Source organism: Sturnus vulgaris, chromosome 1 (genome assembly GCF_052056855.1).
Source record: "Sturnus vulgaris isolate bStuVul1 chromosome 1, bStuVul1.hap1, whole genome shotgun sequence".
Taxonomy (NCBI): domain Eukaryota; kingdom Metazoa; phylum Chordata; class Aves; order Passeriformes; family Sturnidae; genus Sturnus; species Sturnus vulgaris.
In genome coordinates, this window is record NC_142243.1 from 127,339,594 (window position 1) to 127,363,409 (window position 23,816).

The window sequence follows — 23,816 nt, forward strand, 5'->3', positions numbered from 1 at the left end:
CAAACATCAGAAAAAGTAGAACAAGGAAAGATTCACAAATGCAATTTATCTTACAAACAAACCACAATCACACCAGACTGAACAAGGTTAGCCTTGGAAGGAAGAAGAAATGGATGACAGCAGGGGAGGATTCATCTGATCAAATGTAGACTCCTACAGTGCAAATCTGATCTAGCCAGCTGGATTACCCTTCCTGCTAGTAGAGAAAAACAAGTACACATAGGGTGTTATTCCTCACATCATATTTAGGATAGGTCAGATTAATTATGCCCCACAGTGCCTTTGTCTTTCTTAAGACTGTAAATGTAGCCTAGGAAAAGTAATTCAAATATAGACAGCTAGATTGCAGACTTGTAAAGTGATGTGAGATGAATTCCACTCTTAACAACCACTGTAAGTTGTGCAGAAAAACGGAACTAGAAAAAAAAATCCTAATTAAGAAAGAAGTCCATCTTTTTTCTCCTAAAGTTTTTTAAGGAAACATTTATGTCAGGAACACAAACCTGCAAAAAGCAAAATATTTTTCCTGTTAAGATTTTTAAAAATAAAATTTGCAGAAACATCTATTTCAATTTAGTTTTCATTCCTCTTCAGTTTTAAGAATTTATTAAGTTATCTTTTCCTCTCTTTCTCCAAGTGCTTCCAATGGAGATAAAAACCTGAAGATTTGGTACTAATGAGAGGCTAAAAGTACAGCTATAGACTCAACTCCATCATGGTGTGTGTCTTTGTTGACTTCAGTAGAATTCTGCAAAATGAATTTGACCTTGGATGTTTTCAATCAGTGTGTTCCAAATGAGAAAAAATTGTTGTTAGTAAAGACCAAAGAGGGAAATAAATCAAAGACACAAAGGGCAGCCAGTCGTCCAATTCTCTCTGATGCTCAGTGGGAATTGGGTGCTTAACAGCCCTTAGTATCCTTGAAAATCTCCTCTTGGGATTTGAAAATGAAAAGAGAAATGGGTGACCTTTTTTACCTTCCAAAAATTGCTGGGTGAGAAGTTAGGTCTTTCTGTTATTTTGGGGTGGAGAAATGAAAGAGAGGCAGAAAGACTGAATAATTTTTTATAAATAAAATTTTACCATAGTGGATCACCCCAGTAAGAAAGTGGGGGGAAGGGATGTAATTTGTTTGCTTCAGTTTTCAAAATGTGCATTTGAATCAGTTTACTTTCCTTTGTGAAAAGACAACGTAATAAAAAAGCCCATGTCTAGATCAAAATAGTTCCTATTCTGAAGGGAACATGTAAGGATCTTGCAAGAATGACAGTCATAGCTCTTAGAAAAAATACAAGCATGGGAAGCATACACTTTTGCTAGATTATGTAGGTATTAATTAACTCAAAGAGCCGATCAGTCTAGAGAGCTGTCTCTCTCCCTTCTCATACATACATTAGATTCCCTGTCTCCTTTCATCAACCAAATTGAAATTAAAACAACAAATGTATATCACTTTCCTTTGCACATGGTGCAGGAGGTAGGAGAGAAGTCATTAATATATATGGACAAAGTTTAAGATTAAAACATGAATCTCATTCCAGTTGTGACGATAAGTCGGGGTTGAAATGAATTCAGGTCTCTGGACCACTTTGCCTTAACCCAACCATCCATACGGCAAATTACCTGGAATGATTAGATTGCAGAATTGTACCCATGGGCCCCTTAGCCATTAAGCACAGGGTGCTAGAAACTCTGTCACTGCTTCAACAGAAATGAAAAGGGCAGCTAACATTATACAGGATGTTTCTGTTCTGCAGCAAGTGCCAGGAAGGCAGCAGCTTCTAATCCCTGCTAGGGAGTTCCCCTGTCCTTCCTCTTTTTTACATGCACTTGATTGAAAGCTTTTTACTCATTCCTTGCACAAAAAGGAAGGTAAACACAGCTGTAGGATTTTAATGGCCTGAAGATAAGTGCACATATTTTTGTTGTTTTGGTATTGCAGGCTGTTGACTGAATTTCAAAGAAAGCAGTAACAACAGAACAGTGAGGGATTGTACTGACTCAGGAGATGCATTAATATTCAGACCATTCTACCAAATATGCTTGGGAATATTGTCAAGTATAATAAATTCACCACAAACTCCTTAACTGCTGTACATTGCAGGCTACTACAGGCAGCTGGTGAAATCTAAGGTAACTGACCAAAAGCACGGATACATGCTTTATAAATGATTCAGGCCTCAAGCTTCCTTTGACTAAGTGAGAATATGCAGCCAGGTATAAAATGAATAGAGGGGCAATGGCCTTTGTTAAAACAATATAAATGAACACAAGCATGACATGGTTATAGCATGTCACTGTACTCAGAGCATGCTGTACATATCTGATGTCATTACTCGTATTAAGTTCATTGTGTGAATGCTGACAAAGAGGAAAAGGAATTATTTAAAGTCTGTAAGTGTATTCTGTTTTAAAGATCATTTAGCTCCATGCAGTCAGGTTACAGCTTGCAATGAACATTTGTATTTCTGGCTGGTAGAAAGCTAATCTCAACACCATATAGATATTTGGAGATGCTCTGAGACCGTGTCTATCCCCACAAAAAAAAAAAAACAAAAAAAAACCAAAAAAAACCCAAAACCCAAAAAAAAAAAACCAAAAAAACCAAAAAAGAAAACAACAAAAAAAACACAACAAAAAACCCCAAACAAACAAACCAAAAAACCCAAACAAACCAAAAACAAACAAACAAAAAAAACCCAAACAACTACCAGAATAGAAGGCTGAAGCAGAACTGAGACATAATTCTCTATACATATGTGCACATACCTATTGTACATGAATTGTCTTTCAGAGAGTTTGCTATACTATATGTATCTACTCTTCTCCTACAGATATTAAACAAAGGATCTTCACTAGAGTCACTATGCATCTAGAATGATTCTGAATTTTTACTACTTTATTCAGGCTCTTTGCAACTCTGTAGTCAAGAAATACCTGTTTGCTGAAATTTTCTTCAATTACATGTGCAAAAATATTTTTCACATTAGATTCCCCTTTTCCTATTGGAATTACATTTCAGAAATGCAGCTTGACTCCCAAAGATAAATATGCAGAAAAACACCTCTACTTTCCTGGGAAGTGCCCAGGTCTATGAGAAGCTCTGCAATTGGAACAAAATGAGGTGAAAGCCTAATAGGGGTTTGAATTTTACTGCTTTGATCTGATTGTTGTTAATCCTCCAGTTCAGCCTTCTAGTCAGAAGGAACAAAAAAATTTACGAAAAGAATAAACAATGGTTGCACAAGAAGAGTTATTAAAAGCTAGATGGGTGATGATATTACTTGCCTATACACAGTCACTTTCATATATTGGTCTGGTAAAACAATATACATACCAAGCAGAGCATGGACCAAAGCAGTGAATAACAACCTCCATTTCAGTTGCAGCCCAACTGGAGTGTTCACTGCCTGTTACACATGTTTAATCTGCATATAGGTTTATTGCAAATTTGGAAATTATTGCAGAACCATTCATATGAATGACTGATCATATTTCTGCGTACACAATCAAAAAATCATTTAGGTTGGAAAGGCACTCTAAGATCATTGAGTCCAACCATTCACCCAGCACTGTCAAGGCCACCATTAAACTATGTTCTAAGTGCCACATTTACATGCCTTTTAAACACCTTCAAGGATGGTGACTTTGCTAATTCTGTGGGCAGCCTGTTCCAATGCCCATCCACTCTCTCATGGAAAAAATTTCTACTAATATCCAATCTATATCTCCCCTGCCACAACTTTAGGCCATTTTCTCACTCACTACTTGTGAGAAAAGACTGGCCCTGACCTTGCTACAACCTTCTCTCAGGTAGTTGTAGGGTGAGAGACCTTCTCTGAGCCTCCTTCTCTGCAGGCTAAACACCTCCAGCTCCATCAGCCTCTCTTCGCATAATTTACTCTGGACCCTTCCTCAGCTCTGTTGCCCTTCTCTGGACTCGTTCCAGCACCTCAGTGCCTTAACCCAGGATTTGAGGTGTGGCCTCTCCAGTGCTGAGTACCGGGGGAAGATCACTGCCCCCATCCTTCTGGCCACCGTATTGCTGATCCAAGCCACGATGCCATTTGACCACTTGGCCACCTAGGCTTATGTTCAGCCAGCCATTGACCAGTATCCCTAGATCCTTTTCCATTGGGTAGCTTTATATAATCCTTAAATTCAGTGCCTGCATCTCTGCTTGAGTCAGATGTCTCAGTGTTCATGCATTCTGCACATACAATTGCACAAAGAAAAAGGTATGAAAAAAGGAGGTTTTAAAATGTGATGAGATAAAGCATTTTAAACATAAACCTAGCATTTCAGGACTACATCATTCTGGTGTATTTAATTACAGGGAACACTGTAAGCAGTATCTAATTAGCTGAGCACTTGGGGCCTCAAATTTCTCATGATGTTTTCAGGAAAATATTTCACAAGTATCTATCATTGCCTGCATGGGCTGTAAACAGAAGGGAAAAAATCAGGCAGAGAAATTCGAGTACTTTCAAAATAATAATCCTTGTATACAATATTTTCAAACAATTCGGAATGTGAAAATAAATCCTTATGCTATGAAACTGAAAATCTCCATGAAAACCTTAACTGCAGTCTTATGGCTGCTTCAGCACAGCACAGAGTCAGTACCCAGAAAAAACTAGATGAATCAGCCCATGATTCTTAGACTATTTTTGCAGCCCTGTCTCAGTTCTCTAGAATGAGACAGCTGCATTTACAAAGAATCATATTTTTGTCTGGCATACTTTCTTTCCTCCAAATCTGGAATGCTTTGAAACACGAAATTCATGATCAGATTAATTACATAAAATCAATCAGGTACATTGGCTTTCCAGTGGTGTCATTGTGACATGACAGCAGGAATTCCCAAATTCCACAGACATGAATAATCCAACAGCCTGTATTCCTAGTGTTATTCTTGATATGGATTTCACCATTAAACTCAGACAAGTGACTGTAATATAAATAGGAAAGCTTGACTGGAAACACATCAGGCCCTTGGAGAGAAATTGAATTTTGACCCAAATTTTATGTCTGGTACCAATCTACAATGGGTAAGTCAAATCATGACCTGACATTTTGGCAAATTCCCAGCTGGCTTTTACAGTGACAGTTCTGGCTCACCCTTAATGCTTTCTCTAGCTTTGGACATACAAGATAGGGCTTGAGGGTTCTAGTTTTCAATAATATTCTCTATTCCAGGCCCAGACAAACAAAAAGCTAAATTTAGTTAGAACTATGCAAAAAAAAGTCGTTCTCTTCCAAGTATATTCTAACATAAAGAAATATTGGAGATAATATCTTATAAAAGTAGATATTACTTAACTGAAATTCCTTACAGTCTACTGTAAAGACCTAGCTAGCAGTATTATCTTTGCTAATGAGATGGTTTCCTGAGAGTTTGGCATACAAAGGATTAGAAACACCAATTGCATTTATATCAGTGCATGAATGACAAGTAATGACAGTTAAAGAATCTTTAATAATAATCATGAAAACTTCCTCTGGAAAACACTCCTATACCTTTAATTGATTTACAGTATTTTAATAAAAGATATGTTAATTCTTAGGAACAAACTGAATATGTCTTATTATTCTGAGTTCTAAAAGACCTGCAGTTTGCTCTGAAGAGATCTGATGAATCTATGAAAGTTTATAAGCACAATTTTTATTACAGTTTATATATTTGCAAAGATTAAGGTGTACAGTAACTACTTTATTTACCAAGTCTTATAGTAGAGGGGCAAACATAATAATAGCAATTAAAATGGAAAACAGCAGGAACACTGAGCACAGCAGTCTGGTTACAATGGAATTCCTGCTGGTAGGACAACAGGAACAGATCAAACAAGAAGCAGTACTGAAGAGAAAAGGAGCCAGCAAAAATAATGAACTTTTAAATTATAAACAGAAATGGACAACCTTCTCTTTAAGCAATGTAAAAAAGGTGAATATAAAATTCAGTTACATGAAATAGGCAGAAAGCCACTATGAATAGAAACACTGCAGACAAGTTATTATAGAATGAGGGTTGTTTGCTGCATGGTTGTCAGTGAAAATGTATTGCTCTTATATTCCTTTCAAAATTAAAATGCTGCATCTGGGGACAGCTGTTGACTGATAAGGAAGGACTGCCTGGATTTCAGTGACATTATTTCTCTGCAACAGTATGTAGAAATTAATTTAGTTAAAGGGAAGACATGAAAATAAAACTGAAATAGAATGGATTTAAAGATGCTTCTTTTCCAAAACTCAGAGCTCATTATTATTATTGTCATTGCTGTTATTATTATTATTATTATTATTATTATTATTATTATTATTATTATTATTATTATGGTTTTATTTCCCTTCAATTTCTGGTGCTGAAATATGTTTCTTTCAGATGATTCCCTCCTGTCTGCAAATCCAAATAACTGAGATGTAATGACAGTTGTGAGCATTAGGAAGAGTATTCTATACATGTTTTGATTGAACATTTTTCCATTCTGTATCCTATTTTTAAAGGCTTTATATTAGTTGAGTGAATATCAGCCAGTACAAGATTTGCCTGGAAATGGACCAATAGCCACACCTTTGCTGTCATTTGTGCACAATGCCTAGGGATTTATGGAATAGAATACCTGCTTTATATAAAAATACTCATTTTAAAACAAAATGAGATCAGGTCTTTTTGTTGTTTTTTTTTTTTTTTTTTTTTGCCACCTAGAATCAGAAAGGAAACCATAAACAAGTAATTCCCAAATGCTATATTGGATGATGGTCCTCATACATTTATATTTAAGGGTATTTTTCCTGGGAAAAAAAAATTTCTTTTGTGTTTATCTCACTGAAATTCAGTATCTCTTGCTTGGAAATAATCTCATGCAATATTTCCTAACATTCTACGGGAATAAAGGTTCATTCCCAGCATTCCCAGTAGAAATCCTAATTATATGTTGCCATGAAAAGCTGAGTTATTCAGATACATTTCTACAACTTTCCAATTTTACTTATACTATAAAAGGTGGTCCTTGTAGCACAAAAGATGATTCTTCCAGATGCATCAAATGCCTGAAAAAATATCCACAGATCAACAATTTAATATTTAACAGAGGAGACAGAACACCTTTTTCCTGCTCAAGAATGGAGCTGAAAAACATTGCTACTGTGATCCCTAGATCTCCTGATTCTGATGAAATTTTATTGCTACGACAGTGTCCTACTCAAACACCAGTGTCTAGACTCATATGACACAGCATTAATAATTCACCCTTTTATTTATAAAGCTCATCCCCTTTTACAAGCCAAGATGCTCTAAGATAACTAGTCAAGATATTCAGTGTATTTCAAATGAGGTCACAATAACTTTTGATAACATGACAAAGAATGCCTTTACAAAGCTTTCAAACGGCAAGGAAATTTAAAAAGCATTAAGTTTGTAAAAGGAAGCACTCACTACAAAAGTACCAGATAACCTTAACTCTGCCCTTTCTGTGTGTGAGCATTGTCCTTCCGAGAACATAACTACCTATTCTTCTTATTAAAACAAAAGCCTGGTGCCTTCTCACTCAGTGCCAGGGTGCATTGTGCTCAGGGAGCACAAGCTGTTCGATACTCCATTTGACCCGCAGAGTTTATTTACTGCACACAGTCAAACCCTTCTCCAGGCACTCCAGCACAATTCCATGCTCTTGGCCTTGTTCAGTGGCTAGCAGGTAGTGGGACAGCCTGGTCACGAGCCTGCCCAAGCCACCGAGCATCTTCCTACACATTTCACTGCTCTTGTGTTTGACCTGCAGGGGGTGGGTGCCCTATGGAAGAGCAGAACCTGGTCCTTTAGGCAGGGCTGGTGACATGACACAGCAATCGGGCACAGCTGAGGATGAAATCATTCCCTAGTGAAATTTATCGTTCTCGTTGTATAGATTTACAGGGGGGAAAAAAGACTCCTCCCTGCCCAACAGAAAAGACAAAGAATAAACAAAAAGCAGTTTATTGGTTATTTGCTTGGAAAAGAAAAATGTACTGATCTGAGCAAAATATATCTTTGTGAAATAACTCCAAGTCTATATGCACTGTCATGTGTGGCATATAAAGGATTTTTTTCAAAATTTTGCATTTTTATGCATCCACCTTCATACACACACATTGAGTCTGAACACAGACAACCTGGTTCAGAAAAAAAATAGTTTACATGTGCATTATGATGCAGAGAAATAGAAAAATAATTTTTGTAGAACTACAGAAAAACAAATCCCTGAGGCACTCTCAATCCAAATCTCAGCTTTCCCATCTACTACAAAAACATAAGATTGCTTCCCTCTTTTGAAAATTAAGGTCTTTTCAATAAAATGTCCTTCCTATTCTCCCCTCCCACTAACTATTTCTCTCCTTGGGGATAGAAATATACCAGCTTTTCTTGTTACAGTTCTCAGAATAAAACCATCTCCCTGGCAGAAACCAAGCAGAAATCTTTTAAGTGAGTGACTCATAAAAAAGGGAGGAAAAAAAGAATCTGTGAAAGTCTGTGAGATCCATTTGGACTGTTTAAGATAATTCAGAGCTTCCCATCAAGGTGCCTTGGTTCTTCTCTTTCAGGTGTCTGTATTTCTCTCTTTCTCCTGGAATTTGTACAGATGCATGGTACAAGATCAATAGAAGACTAATGCAGGTGAAAATAAAATTTAAAAAAAATCGGTTTTCTTTTCAGTTGAAGTCCTGGTCTCACAAACGTTACTCACTTGTTTTTGCAGAGTTTTTTAATATTAAAATCTTAATCATATGAAAGAATATTTTTTAAAGGATAGTTTCTCCCTTACAATGCCATAGAAGAGTATCTGGCCTGGCTTTTTTCTCAAGATTAGGACCTCAACAATATTCATCCCAGAAAAAATTCCATAGTTGTAGCCAGGAATTTATGTAAGTCAGGAAAGAAGAAAAACTTGAATAACTGTGTCAGCATTTTATCTGTGCAAACAGTGAAATTACAATTAAACAAAACAAGGGAAATCTTATTAAAATTCATACTAACTGTGGTACTTAAAAACCATTTTCAAAAGAGAAATGTTATCTATATTAAATGTTATTTAATAATTTGAGATAAATGTTTCAAAGAATACTCGCTACATACAGAAAATATTTTAAGATAATGCATTAATCACACATAATCAGTGAGGGGTTTGACCTGTGTTTTTCCAGGGCAGACACAAAGTCAGGTTTTTGCAAAAGTCAATCTGTTACAAAACATGAGGCAGCTACAGAGCATCATTGGTGCTTATTAAATATCCTACATACTTATTGTTTCAGAAATTCTACAATCAACAATAGATCAAAATACAGGTCACTGAACCAATGCAAATATTAGCTGTCTAACTAATATATTCACCACGCTTTCTTCAAGCAATACTCTTAAGGAAAACTGCAAAACCAGATGGGTTTGCTGCTGCTTCTTAGGCTGGCACTGCACTTCTGTTTTCAAAGCTAATGTTTCACAGCCTTTCTCTAAACTAAAAAGCATCTGACTCAGAAAAATGTCCTTTTCTGTATAGAGAAAGAAGCAGGCAGGATTGCTTTCCAGCACACATCTGCTCCTCTCCTGAAAACTCAGGGACGGACTCGTGACTGCAGGGATGACTGATTCCTTAACCAACTGTGCCACCATGAGGCCAGAGGACCCAAATGCAAAAAAATCACACACGTATCTCTGCTATCAAATGTTTTTAAAATTAAGAGCCTTTGTAAGCCTATATATATGTTTTAGAAATTTAAGAATTCATATATTCAACCAGAGAAAACATTAATTTCATTCCAAATTAATTACAAATGGCTTGCCAAAGCACTGGAATTCACACTGACCTTCTTTCTCTGTCCTTTGTATTTACCATTATGTACAAGAGTTTCAGAAATTACAGAGTGTGAGGGATAAGAACTGTGGTATTGAGGATTATATGAATTAGGTATGGCTTCATTATCATGAATTTCTTTCCAGATCTTGCAAATTAAAGTTAAGTACCTTCAGCATCTATTAAACCTATCAGTGTCATGTGGGGCCCAGAAAATACCTCTAACTATATGAGGAACCCAAGGGACCCAAACAGAAGTTCACAGTAAACATTTAATACATATTGAAAGCATTAAGATGAGCACTAAGCACAGCAGTGGTCGTGGCTTCTTGGATCAGGGAACCGGAGTGAGAGTACAGGTCTCAGCTTTCATATCACATGCATCAGTTAATGCATTCTCCCAAAAATAGGAACTAAAGTCCTCAGATGCCTTCCTTCACAAAGGGATAAAGATCCACTGTCCAGGAGCACTCCTCTCCCACCATGTAGGGCACATAGTGAGGGTGGAGTATGGACAGTGCAGAAAGGAATGAAAGGGGAATGGCAGACAAGAAAGAGGGAGAAAGATTGTTTTCACATTGTAACTGGGGCCTGGTTGCTAAAAATTTTAGGAAGTGGCAAGCAGAGAGCAGAACTCAGGTCTTCCCCTCCCAGTCAGATGCTTCCATCACCATGTTGTGGATCCATATATTCAAGTTCAACAGAAGAAGAGGCATTCTTTCACCCTCAGCTCAGCTGCCTGGTGCACAGGGTAATCTCTTGGAGAACAAAGATTCGAGTCACTTCAACTCAAAAAAAAAAAAAGGTAAAACTTGTCAGTGTTGTCATGGAACCTGTACCTCTAGGAGGAAGGTGAAGTAGGAGAATGAGGAAGGTAGGATGCAGTGTGACTTGTTGGGTAATTTCCATTCACCCTGAATTGTTGGGGGCATCAATCTGCCACATCCTAAGGGTTGATCTAGACACTGCATCTGATGTTTCCCCATCTCCTAATCCCCCAGAATACCTGCAAGAAGTCAAGTGAAAAGAGGTAGAACAAGGTTTACCTTACTTCTACTTCAAATCCCATTCTCATTTTTAAAAGCACAAACAGTAAAAAGACAATATAAGGAATACATTCCACACAGATGACAAGAAGGAACATTCAGTTCAAAACAACAAGGTTACTCACTGTTATTGCCTGTGTACAAGTACCTACTTTTGGGACACTCATTTTTCAGCTTCCATCAACAATATTGACAATCAATTCAAAACCTTGAACCCTGAAAAGGAAGTCGTTTTTGAGACACCACAGGATTTCTGAAAAACCTGCATGATTATGTCAAATACAGCACAAATCTACAGGGAACCTATAGCTGAATCAAAAGGCCTACATGGGACCCAAATTTCAACAACAGAATCGTGTCCTAAATCATGTCCTAAATAGTTGGCTCTATTGGTATCAAGGACTCATGTGGACAATTACCTATAAAAAAATACATTTCAGTCTTCTAGTTCAGAACTAAAAATCCTTACCCATATGTAAGGTTTGAACTGAAATATAAGACCTTGCAACCTGGCAGACCATCTAGACCACCTAGAGAGCCAGACAGAGGTATGTATCCTTTTGAGATGCCTTCAGATGCCTCACTTAGATCTAAGGTGCCTCTCCAGAAGACCAAGAGCTTCCCACAGGTTCTGTGTCATCACTGCCAGTCATGCAATTGCCTTGAATCTCCAGTGTGCCTCAGAGAGCAGTGAATATCTTTGTACAGGTAACCAAATAAAGATTCTAATAAAATTGATTCAACCCAGTTGAGTTAAATACCTGCCCATGGAAGCAGCAGTAGTCAATTTTCCAGAACAGAGGCTGGACTCAAATGTAGTCTTCACATAGGATATAGATATAGCTGAAACATCTCCCTCCCTGAGTGAGGGCTCTAACTCTTACCTGAGGTTTCCAGCCTGGAAGACCTATGAATCTTTCTCAAAAAGTAAAAAAAAATTTCAAAATATGACTAGGAATAATGGGCATATATAGAACAAACTACATAGAAAATTACTTATAAGAGATTTATTTTCTGTTGTAAGTCTCACACCTCTAATGCAAATTATTTACATGTCCACTAACAAAAAGAAATTGAATGCCATTTCCTTAAGTTGTCATAAAGAGAGAGACCTTCAGCTGCTGTTCCTTCTTGAATAAGAAAGCTGGAGGAGACTTAAGCCAAATGAGTGAATCCTAGCCTAATGCTGCCTCAGGGAGACTCTCGTGTGCTGCTTCTCTGCAAATTCCTGACTGGGTTAGCTGATTCCCTGATCCCTTGCTCAAGGGCAGCAGTGGTTAAGAATCCTATCACAGATGTCTAATGCCTATCTTGCATTGTAGAAGTAACTTTGGTATCTATGACGGAATGGTAGAAACTTTGAATGATGATTCTCAACAGAAACCTTTTTTTTTTTGCCTGTCTTCATTTCCCAAGCTGCTACAGGACTAGCAAAAGAGAGCGATACAAAACTATCTAATAACTTTTAATCTTCTAAATTTTTGTATTTCTTAGCAAAAATAAAGTTACAAAGAAAAGAATCTTTAATTTTAACATCATTGTAATGTATCTATTTAATTTAATAAGATAAAGTACACACTGATTTGAGAGGTTGCACTGGGAAATGCATAAGGTTTTTTTATAGGGTAGTATTTTATATTTTCATGCAATGTTTTGTAACTAAAATCCAGCACATTCACACACACGTACCCACACACAAGGTGTCTGTTTGAAAGTTCTTTAAAGACATGAGTATCTTCAAATTTGGCAGCTTCTGCTCACACAGATGGGTACCTGCCTTCCTCATTCTCTGCTGCCTTATGTTTTTTGCAGCCCTTGCACCTGGGTTGGGACAGCTCCTGGTATCCACACAGGCTGCTGGATAAACAAATTAAGAGCTGCCATGGTGAGAAGGACTCGGGGGTGCTGGTGGATGAGAGTGTGCCCCAGCCATGGGCACTCACAGCCCAAAAAGCCAAACATGTCCTGGGCTGCATCCAGAGCCCTGTGGGCAGCAGGGCCAGGGAGGGGATCCTGTCCCTCTGCTCTGCTCTGGAGAGACCCCACTGCAGTGCAGCATCAGCTCTGGGGTCCTCAGCACAGACAGGACACGGATCTGCTGGAGCAAGTCCAGATTAGGGACACCAAGATGATGAGAGGGACCCTTCCTAGAGGAAAGGTTGAGACCAAAGCCTGAAATCTTGGAAAAGGCTTCAGGGTGACCTAATTGCAGCCTTCCAGTACCTGAAGCCAGCCCACAAGAAAGATGGAGAGGGAGTTTTTACAAGGGCATGTAGTTACAGGAAGAAGGGGAATGGCTTTAAACTGAGAGTAGGTTTAGAAATTAGGAAGAAATTCTTTAGTGTGAGGGTGGTGAGGCACTGAACAGGTTGTTCAGAGAAGTTGTGGGTGCCTCATTCTCATGAGTATTCAAAGTCAGGTTAGATGGAATTCTGAGCAACCTTATGTAGGGAAAGGTTCTTCTTTTTTACTACACACCTAAAGACAGAACTCAAAAATGGGCTTTTCATTTATAAAAAGCAATGTCTCAAAAGACCTAGTTGGATCCATTTAACTTTTAGTTCTGAACCCCATGTCATAACAAGATCAGCAAATACAACACAGCACTGTGAAAAGCCATACCTAGATATTATAATGGAAGAAAAGTGAAACCAAAACTTATCCTCAGAACTCGAGAAAACCAAAATTATTTAAAAGAAAAAAAGTCGTATGGCATTCATGTGTACCCATCCACTCCTTTGGATACATCTTCATTCTTCAGATTACCTCAGAAAAGTATCATTACTTAAGATTACTGCCTCATTTTAATATATAACATTACCAGAATTCCTGAATAATACACAGGTATAGTTTATTTTATAATATATAATACACAGCCATAGTTTATTTTCCGGTAAGATGTTTTTTATAATATATTGATCTTGACAGCTTTCCTGACTTGAAGAAAGTAAGATTGTCAGAATTTGGGAAAGAAGATCAGGAAAATCTATCATACATATTACCAGTATGGCTTTCATTTGTCAGGGAAAGGTACTTTTTCTCATGCAGAAGACAGAAATGGATGCAGCATACTGATGTGATTGTGATGTGTATAGAGGTACTCTCCTTCTCTGGTATGTTAGAAGCTTATTAACGTTTTATAGTCTTTCTTTCCCAGGACATATCATGAAATAGGCTATAATTAATTCAGCACAAACATTCAGAAATGAAACGATTCAAAGTCAGGAAATGCAAGTAAAAAAAAGGCTAAAAAGCTTTTCTGTTTTCATTTTGATGCCAGTAGAAAGATATATTAGACCCCAGATTGTTCAGTTTATTTTTGCACTTAGTTTCATGGAATGTAATTGAAATTCTCATGAGAGAAAAGCAAATGCATTTGGCCCAGTGTGTTTTTGAACAGAGTATTGTGAGAAGATGATACAGATACTTAAATGCATCTCCGACTTCTTTATAAAGATATAATTTTCCATATATATCAAATTTCATGCATATCGAGTGTCTCTAGACAATTTAGAGAAAGCTAGTTAGATTTAGAATGCTTTATTTTGACTTTGTGTTCCTTTTTAAGATCTGACTCAGTAGAAGACAGGCTTTTTGGGAATCATTACTTCTAAGGCGAGATCATCCTGAATTTTACAGCCCATGTGGTCAAGTGTACACAGCCAGCAATTTACCATTACAGTATTATATTTTTTATAATGATACATGGGCAACTGCACAAACACTCAAAAAAATGAAGCAATAATTATCACTATGAAAAGCTGTTTTTATCATTGTGCTGAACTGCTCCAACAGGAGCACGCAAATGAATTAATCTCATCCAAGAGTACTTCAATTATTCTAAGATGCTGAAGACATAAAAACCCTTTTATTTTTCCCTTCATTTCAAAATGGATAAATGTGGGGGTTTTTCTGTCCTGTTCTGAAGCACCTCTGTCCCAAAACTATCCTTAACATCACCCAGAATGGACAGCATTTAGCTCTGACTTCAAACCAAGTCATAAATAAAATATTTTATGATTTGCAAGGTGTAGAAATGAGAATTAACAAGACTTTTTTCAGCTTCCAGAAAGAATACAAAGGTTTATAGTCCAAGTCAATATACAGCTATTAGCATTAATTATTGATGTGATTAATATTAATATTACTTGTTATGAAAGGGTGTTTGAGTAATTTTTAGATGTCTATAGCCATTATGAATTCCACCTTTTGTCCTTCACACCTATTTATAACTAGACCCTTAGCATTCAAGTAGACTTATCTAAGAAGCAGAAAATACTATCTTCAAAAGTTAAAATTAGCTGTAGATCAATTTTCCTGAATACAATGGTATAAGGTGATCTTAAATCAATTTCCATCTATTTGGGAAGACCGCTCTTTGAATTTTCCAGCTTCTTTCTAATTTCACATGAATCTGGCATGGTCTTTCAGGGTCTGAAGATCCAGGTATTTTGGATTTAAATTGATTAACTAACTAGGAAGATACTGGAGGTAACTAACCACACATCAGTTACTTTATGTTTTCTGCTGTGTATAACTCTCTTCCCTTTATCATTTTAATTTATTTTGAAGCAGGCTTCTAATCAGTTAAAAAAAGCTTCCTCAGACTGACTGTGGGTAAGCAGTCAAACCAGTGTGCAGGATTTGCTAACTCAGAGTTGTGTTCAAGATATTACAGGCAGAGTCACTCTTCACCTCCCCAAGGGAAATGCCCTTCCATCATCCCATGCAACATAATTTCAGGCAGCTTAGGCCTCTACATCGTGCCAGGTGCTCTGGATTGACAAGACATGACTGAAGGTCCAGTGAAAAAAACAATTGTTGGAAAAGGAGATAGATAAAGGAACTACAATATAAAACTATTTTGCCCTAAACCATTTGTGCCCAAGAAAAATAGGACAGTGACAGCAGATTCAGTAAATGAACAATACTCTCCTGCTTGGGTTGTAGAGTTACAAGGAAAACTTCAGTTACTGGAAAATGCTATTTTCACTTTCCCTATTAAGCTGACATTGGAACAGACAGAAAACAAATGCATATTACATGCATTATATATCTGGTCAAAATGTTGCTCAGATGTTCGCACTAGAGAAAATTCCTGAATGGCATGGCTAAAGCACTTTAACTATACTCCTAGTGTTATCTTAGATGCACGATTTCTCTAAATAAAGACTATTTAGTAGCATACAGTCTTCATCCTAAACAAGTCCCGACAATAAAAATCTTGTGACTTTACCTCCCACACACAGGGAAACAAAACATCTCATTCCAAATGACCAGAAGAAGGCAATTAAAAGTGAAGTTGTCCATCAGGATGCACTATTTGTGTCTGGCTTCATGAGGACACGCTGTATCACTGCCACAAGTGTTGTTCTCCTGACTGCTCAGCATCACTTGTAAAGACCCAGTGTGCCCTGCCAGAATTTTCTGTTCTCTTAGCTATTAACCATGGATCATGGCTTAATTGTGGGCCACAGAAGGTCCAGAATGAAGGGATGAAGAATCCATAGAGGAATACACTTTAAAAGTTTCTCTGTGGCTTTTTTTTTCACTTGTTTTCACTGTTTCAAATTTGCCTGGACAAAGTTCTATGGTTCTGAGAATGGGGCTGAAGTGCTGCTACAGTTAGAAGATTATTTTCTTTTTAATAGAATAAAGCCTTTACTTTCTAATTTTTAGGAAAAAAATCTGATAGAAAAGATTATAAAATTTTAATGTTTTCCCCTTGCTCTAAATTTCCAGTGAGAAACAGTATTTACATTTTTAGAAGACCAATTGCATATTGATATTCATTTATTAATCAGGCTAAGACACTTTGTTACAGTTCTTAAAAATCTTATTCATCGTTAGTTTTAAAAGGCCTTAATAAATTACATAAAAGGAAACTAAACAGCACAGAAAAGCTCTAAAAAGCCCTGGCTGAGCAAGACACAGCAGCTTTTGTAGAGAACTTGCCCGTTCAGAACTGCATGCCCCTTCGACAATCTTTGAAACAGAATCCTTACCTGTCAGACCCTGATTAATGTTTTAATTTAAATCCTCTGATCCTCCCTACTAATAAAAATTTGTTTGGAGCAAATAAAGATTCGAACGCACCACAAGTGGTATTACTCCAACTTTGCCACTTGAGGGCAGTCATTTCGTGTCCTGTAATAAAATGATAATTTAGCAGCTATTTCCCACGCTGGCACTTCGGCTTTTGTGAGCCAGACTCTGCCGTTGATACACAGAAACTGAAAACAAACACAAATTGCCTCTTCTGGATAGCTAATTTGATCTGAAATTCATCTAAGTCAAAATTTGGGAGAGAAAGCTAATAAACTGCAGCAAAATCCACAATCATGGGATAAGTGCTCAAATGAGAATTCAAAAAAGGAACAATTTAAAGGGTATTGAGAAAAATGAGATGGTTTCAAAGATTTGTGCTGAAGTATGTAATGCACTTAAAAGCAAATACACGTGCCTTATGCTACACTTACACTGCAAGCAAATCCTGTAGGATTTGCCCTGAAGCAACCTTAGCATCCTTAGTAGTTGTGATTGAACAAAATGAATAGAAGATGGGTGACATTCCTTTAAAAAAAAAAGGAGAAAAGTGAAAAACATGTGGGAGATCTTGAGAGCATGGCAGAATAAGGAGAGGCCAAATTTTCGTAGATTAGCCATCTCAATTCAGAACTATAAAATACTGACAAACAATAAAGAAATTTGTAATCCCTTGAAAAGTAAGAAGGAAAGGAGGAAGTGCTAACCTAGGCTTTGTCACATCAACTTAATTGTCATCCATGATAGAATACAGGGTCTCATGAAAAAAGAAAGGAGAACTGAGTGTAATATATATCTTGGCTTTTTCACATCAACAATAACTCAGACAGCTTAAGTGAAAAAATGTGAAACCATGGTTTAGCTAAAGCCATGGTCTAGAAAAAACATGCTTGAAAATATGTACATAAAGTTATCAAATAATTTACAGTTTCAACAGTAGGACATCATTTGGATTTCCCATCGATTCTACCACTGCATTCAACCAACACTCCTGCTCTGCTCTCATTCAGAAGTCCCCTCCAGCCACTGTCTCACAGAGTTAATTCAAACACGATTGTCCTGAATTGCTCTGCAAGGCCCAGACTCTACTTCCAGCTTCTTTTTCAAAATATGCTTCTGCTTTAGTCTTAGACTCATTCATCCACAGAAAACAGTCCTCCTTTTAGCCTAGATGCTCTTTCTCTCTCAGCATTACAATTCCCACAAATCTTACATATCTTGACAGAAAGCTGCACACATGCCATTTGCTATGAACCCATGTTATGTAACTTAAATTCTGTACACTTTTACATTGAGATATTAATTTAAATTAAAGGGCTTCTTTCTGTGTTCTATTTTGGTTTTTTTTAATTCTTAGTAGAAAGACACATTGTTTTGCAAGACAGTCAAAGTAATTTTTATGCAAATTCAGGATTTGCAGCCATTAATGGACTGCTCTCTCTTTGTACATACTTCTTCATACCATGAGTATGAAACCCTTGTGTGTGCTCTGTGATAAATGCAAACTTATGTATCCAGTGAGGATTGTGCTTGGATTCCATCACTTTCTCTATACTGAAGCTACTGTAAAGGCCCTATTGACATCTCCTATTGCCCCCAAGAAGCAACAATAGGGGGTGAATGGATGACAAAGACTCCTTAATTTCAGTGACAATAACTGCTCTGAACTTTAATTCTTACTGCAGCTTAAAAAGTGTGAATTCAGTTCCACTGATGGCAAAACTACTATTTTGAAAGAAGAGTAGTAATAAATTTTACTAAAATATTAATATCGTGCTGAAAATACAAATGCTTTTCTTACTACAGAGAAACCAGATTCTACAATATGAATCGGACTATAGTGAAGATGTTCAGATTTTTATAGTTCTTAAATGACCTTCAGAAAATCTCTTGAAAGAACAAAAGAAAGCTTGTGACAGTGTGAGTGCCATAAGCATCTGAAAGGCTGAGCAGATCTTGATGGAAGGCAGCTTCACATTTATTGACACTGCAGATCTCTCCTCTTCAAAAGGACTCGGGGATCTTACAAAGTGCAGTCAAGTTGATAGGATTCATACTGTATTTGAAACTTCCATTTGATATGAAGTAGGGATATTATTAAAATCTGTATTGTATTTGCAATGGTAGACTATCAAAGTTATCCAGAACATCGGAATGAAGAAGGGAGGGAGGTAGAAAGGAAGGCAGGGAGAGAGCACGTGCACAACGACCCTCTGCACTGCGAGGGTTCCAATATCCAACCTAAACCTTCCCTGACACAACTTCAGGCCATTCCCTTGGGTCCTGTCCCTGGGTAAGACAGTGATGAGATCAGTGCCTGCCCCTCCACTTCCCCATGTGTCCAAGTTGCAGACTGCAATGAGGTCTTCCCTCACTCTCCTCCAGGCTGAACAGACCAAGTGACCCCAGCTACTCCTCCTGTGGCTTCCCCTCAAGGCCCTTCACCATTCTCATTGCCCTCCTTTGGACTTTCTAAGATAGTTTAATGTCTTTTTCTATATTGTGGCACCCAAAACTGCTCCCAGCACTGGAGGTGAGGCTGCCCCAGCTCAGAGCAGAGCAGGACAATCCCCTCCCTTGCCCAGCTGGTGATGCTGTGCCTGATGCCCCCAGGACAGGGTTGGCCCTCCTGGCTGCCAGGGCTCTGCTGACTCAGATTCAACTTGCCATGGGCCAGGACCCCCAGCTCCCTTTCCATGGCACTGCTCTCCAACATCTCACTCCCCAGTCTATACACACAATCAAGGCTGCCCTGTCCTAGATGCAGAATCTGGCACTTGCTTTTGTTAAACTTAACTGGGTGATCGTCCATTACTTTAATTTTTCGTGGTCTCATTGCTGGGCCTCTCTGCTCTCAAGTGCATTGACAGCTCCTTCTAGTTTGGTGTTGTCAGCAAACTCAGTATTCCTTTAAGTCTTGCCTCTAAGTCATTATGAAGATGTTAAAGATCACAGGGCTGAGGATGGAGCCCTGCAGAGCCCCACTAGTGACAGGTCCCCAGTCTGATGCCATCCCATCCACTGTAACCCTTTGTGTCCAGCCTGTGAGCCAGGTGCTCACCCATCACATGGTGTTTATCCAGCTGTGGGCTGGACATTCTGTTCAGTAAGACACAGTGAGAAATGGTATCAAAAGCTTTGCTGAAGTAAAAAAATGTTACAGTTACTGGCTTTCCCTGATCAACTGATGGGTTACCCTGTCAGGGAAGGAAATTCAACAAGCAAGACTTTTCCTCCATTAAGTTTTCCTGGCTGTGACCAACGATTGTGTTGTCCTTCAGGTGTTTTTCAATACCTCACAGAATAATCTCTTCCATGATTTTTCCAGGCACTGAAGAGAGACTGACAGGCCTGTAGTTTCTGGGGTCCTCCTTGCCCTTCTTGAATATCAGAATATTAACCAGCTTTCAGTATTGATAAAGGGCTGTTTTATCACCTTTCTAACTTTCATCATGACTTAATTTAGTTATTTTTGATTTTGATCACAAGGCATTGACCCCCCCTTAGTCTGAAAGGTGGAGACCTCCTCCCAACAAGTCAAGATGATGGATTTTATGCCTGGATACAGGGGCTGGGGCTCTCCTGAGGCAGCCATCATCTTTGTGAGATATTACTCTGTCTGCAAATTAATGGAGAATAAAAACAAATATTCACTTCCAGCTAATTGTCCATTTCCTTCAGAGCAAAATGCACTGTAAGTCATAAAATGATCCTGCCAGTGATGTAATACTACATTTCATATTTCTTTCTCATCTTAAAAAATTTCAGGATAATGGGAGCTATGCCATTTTGCTAGTTTTAGACACTTGGAAAAGTTATGTGCGTCCCTTTATCTCTACAGCTGAAAGCAGCTTAAAATGTTTTGTTACTTTCCAACACTAAATTTATCCCTAGAGAAGAAACTGCAATTTTTAGTCTCTCTAAAGATGAAGAAGATGGATTGGAAGAAAATTTCCATGATTGAGAACCATTCCCATTTATTTAATGACATAATGCATTGATGATTAAGCACCAAAGGAAAGTTGACGGCAAATTATTTTTTTTCACAAATTTAATACAGCTTAAGCAACATGCATTTAAACAACAACAAAACATAAAGAAATGTATTTAGCAATATACTCTCAAACTTAATATAGCTCAATATAGCTTTCAAACTTAACATTATTATGTCAGGAAAAAAAAATAAAAACCAAACCCCAAACTCCAGTATAAAGTTACTTCCCACAAAACTACTACAAATATTATAAGGTTACTCTCTGACAGAAGACATACTATAGATTGTTTGCATAAGGAACATTTTAAGTCAGAGTCAACTGAGCATGAAAATTAAGAAATTAGTAATTTTTCTATATTTATATCAGATTTTCTCAAGTAAACAGTCTTGGGAAGACTGCAGAATGTTGCTAAATATTAATTCTGTTCATGTTGAATGTCAAACTGATTTCAACTACATATTTATATACTAAATATTTTTGGGGAATGATGTTTTGATATACATTATAACTGGAAACCATTTAAATAGCAATTTGAGATATGCTGAATTGTACATATAGGAGCAAGAAAAAAATGGCAGTTTTTTTCTAGAATGACCTTTTTAAACATTATCTTCATATTCTTCAGTTTTCCTTGTATCTTGCTTTTACCCCATCTCTCTGGAAGATTCCCTCAGACCTCTCCAAGATCCCAGTAGCTCTGACAGTAATTCCTTACCAGACACTGGTGTTCAGTGTTCCATGAAAAATGAATTAGTCGATGATACATTGTTTCTGTGATATTGTAACTTAGACCAGGAATCTGATTTTAAACTTTTTCCTTCTTTTATATCATCATCCACCAGCCTACTTAGTTATATGGAATTGTGAAGAGAATTTTCACAGAATTATTTATGTTGGAAAAGATCATCAAGTCCAACCTTTAACCAACTTTACCACAAACAACGAGTTCATTGCTCCTTTCAGCCAATACAAAATAACCAATTTTTCCAAGATGCCATCACTATCAGCTGCAGACTTTGCCTTAGTTTTTTGGCATATGCATAGGCCTCCAATAACTGCTTTAATATCATGGCTCATTTGATGTCTCAACAGACATACCAGGAATATTACATTTCTCAATCTTTGAGAAAGTTACAAAAGTATAATCTCATATACAGTGAAGGGGGGTCCAGGCTTGCACTTTTCAACAAAATTGCTGATAATAAAAAGAGCTTAAAATGTCGATATGGGCTTAGACCATGCTGAGTGCTTTTGGGTTTATGCACAAATAGGCACTTTTTCGGGTTTCTGACATTATCTTGTGTATATTCTAATTCTTCCATTTTAACATTCCTTCTTTGAATACTTAAGGCTGCAGACTACCACATCAATCCATTATTTTCTGCATTTAAAAAATTTAGTTCCTGAGAAAAATTGTCAGTTCCTGAGAGCAAGAACTGGAGTGTGGGTGAATTCCAACAGCTACACTCTGTGCAAACAGCATTTTCACAGCAAGTCAACTACATTGCTCGCAAAAAATCTCTGCAAAAATTATAATCAAATAGCAACCAAGATTTGGAGAGTTCAACCAAATGCTTCTTACTTCATGTTACAGACACACAGGTATAAGGACCAGAAGCATAATAGTAAAAGTACTATATGAGGATAGGCTTCACCACAAAAGAATTAATGTATTTCTTGTTAATTAATAAATTAAAACAATTAATACCATAGCATATTAGCTTTACAATGTTTATACATTTTTATTTAGTACATTTGCAAGCTAACTACTAAGGATGTTTTAGCATCACTTTTCCACATTGATGAAGTTTGGCTGTGCTTTCTATAACTTTCGCATGGTATATATTAGAAAATACCACATGCATATAGACAAAGAAAGACAAAACTAAATTTTATCAATAAACTAAAGAGTATTAAACACAGTGCAAGATATATAACTGGTAAGTATAGTTTGCAAACATATGTATCAATAATTGACTAGGAATAACTCAAAATTTTGCTGTACTGATGTTATTTTTTCCATGGTCTCTTCTAAGCTGGAGGATTCTCTTTTGTGTATAGTATACACATATATATTCTACTGACTCTTACAGTTAGAGCAATCCTTTGTAGTACACAACCATATTACAGACATCAGCATTGGATGATCTCATGTTGACTGGTGTGATTTGGGCAATACAGCTTTCATGGATTCCAAATTTGACCTTTGCTGCTTCTGTTTGTTGCAGATTCTATTTTCTGAATTGGAAATTGGCTTGAGGTTTTTTGTGTTTTTTTTTTTTTTTTTTTTTGTTTGTTTTTTTTTTTTTTGTATTCTCTCATACTCAAGAATTTAACTTTGTTCAGTAAAGCTTTCATGTGGGTTGACAAATTTACTTTGCTTGGCAAATTTAAATGACTTTGATAAAAATTAGTTCTTTGTGTTTGGGATCTAGGACAAGTCATAACCTGATCTTTTATAAAACCCCCAGCATTCTTGCATTGTTAGGTCAGCTGTATTCTTTCTCTATCTTGCTTTTATACAGCCTTTAGAAAGTTTCAGTATATGTATGCCATTCTAGTTTTTCAACTTACTGAAAAAAAAAAGAAAGGAAGAAGAAATCAAATCCCAAGTGCATACAAAATGTTTAGCTTTGCTCATAATAGGAAAGAGTGAAAATTCAGAGTATCACAGAATCACAGAATGGCTGGGGTTGAAAGAGAGCTCTGGAGGTCGTCTGGTTACACTCCCTGCTAAAGCACAGTCACCCAAACAGGAGTGCATCCAGGCAGATTTTAATAACTCCAGACACAAAGACCCCACAGCCTCTTTCCTCATTCCCTTTGCTACTGCTGCTCATTGTGTTCTCTTAAGGACAAGCTGGTGTGACCAACACACCCCCCCGGCAGGGGTGAAGAGAGCCATGGGT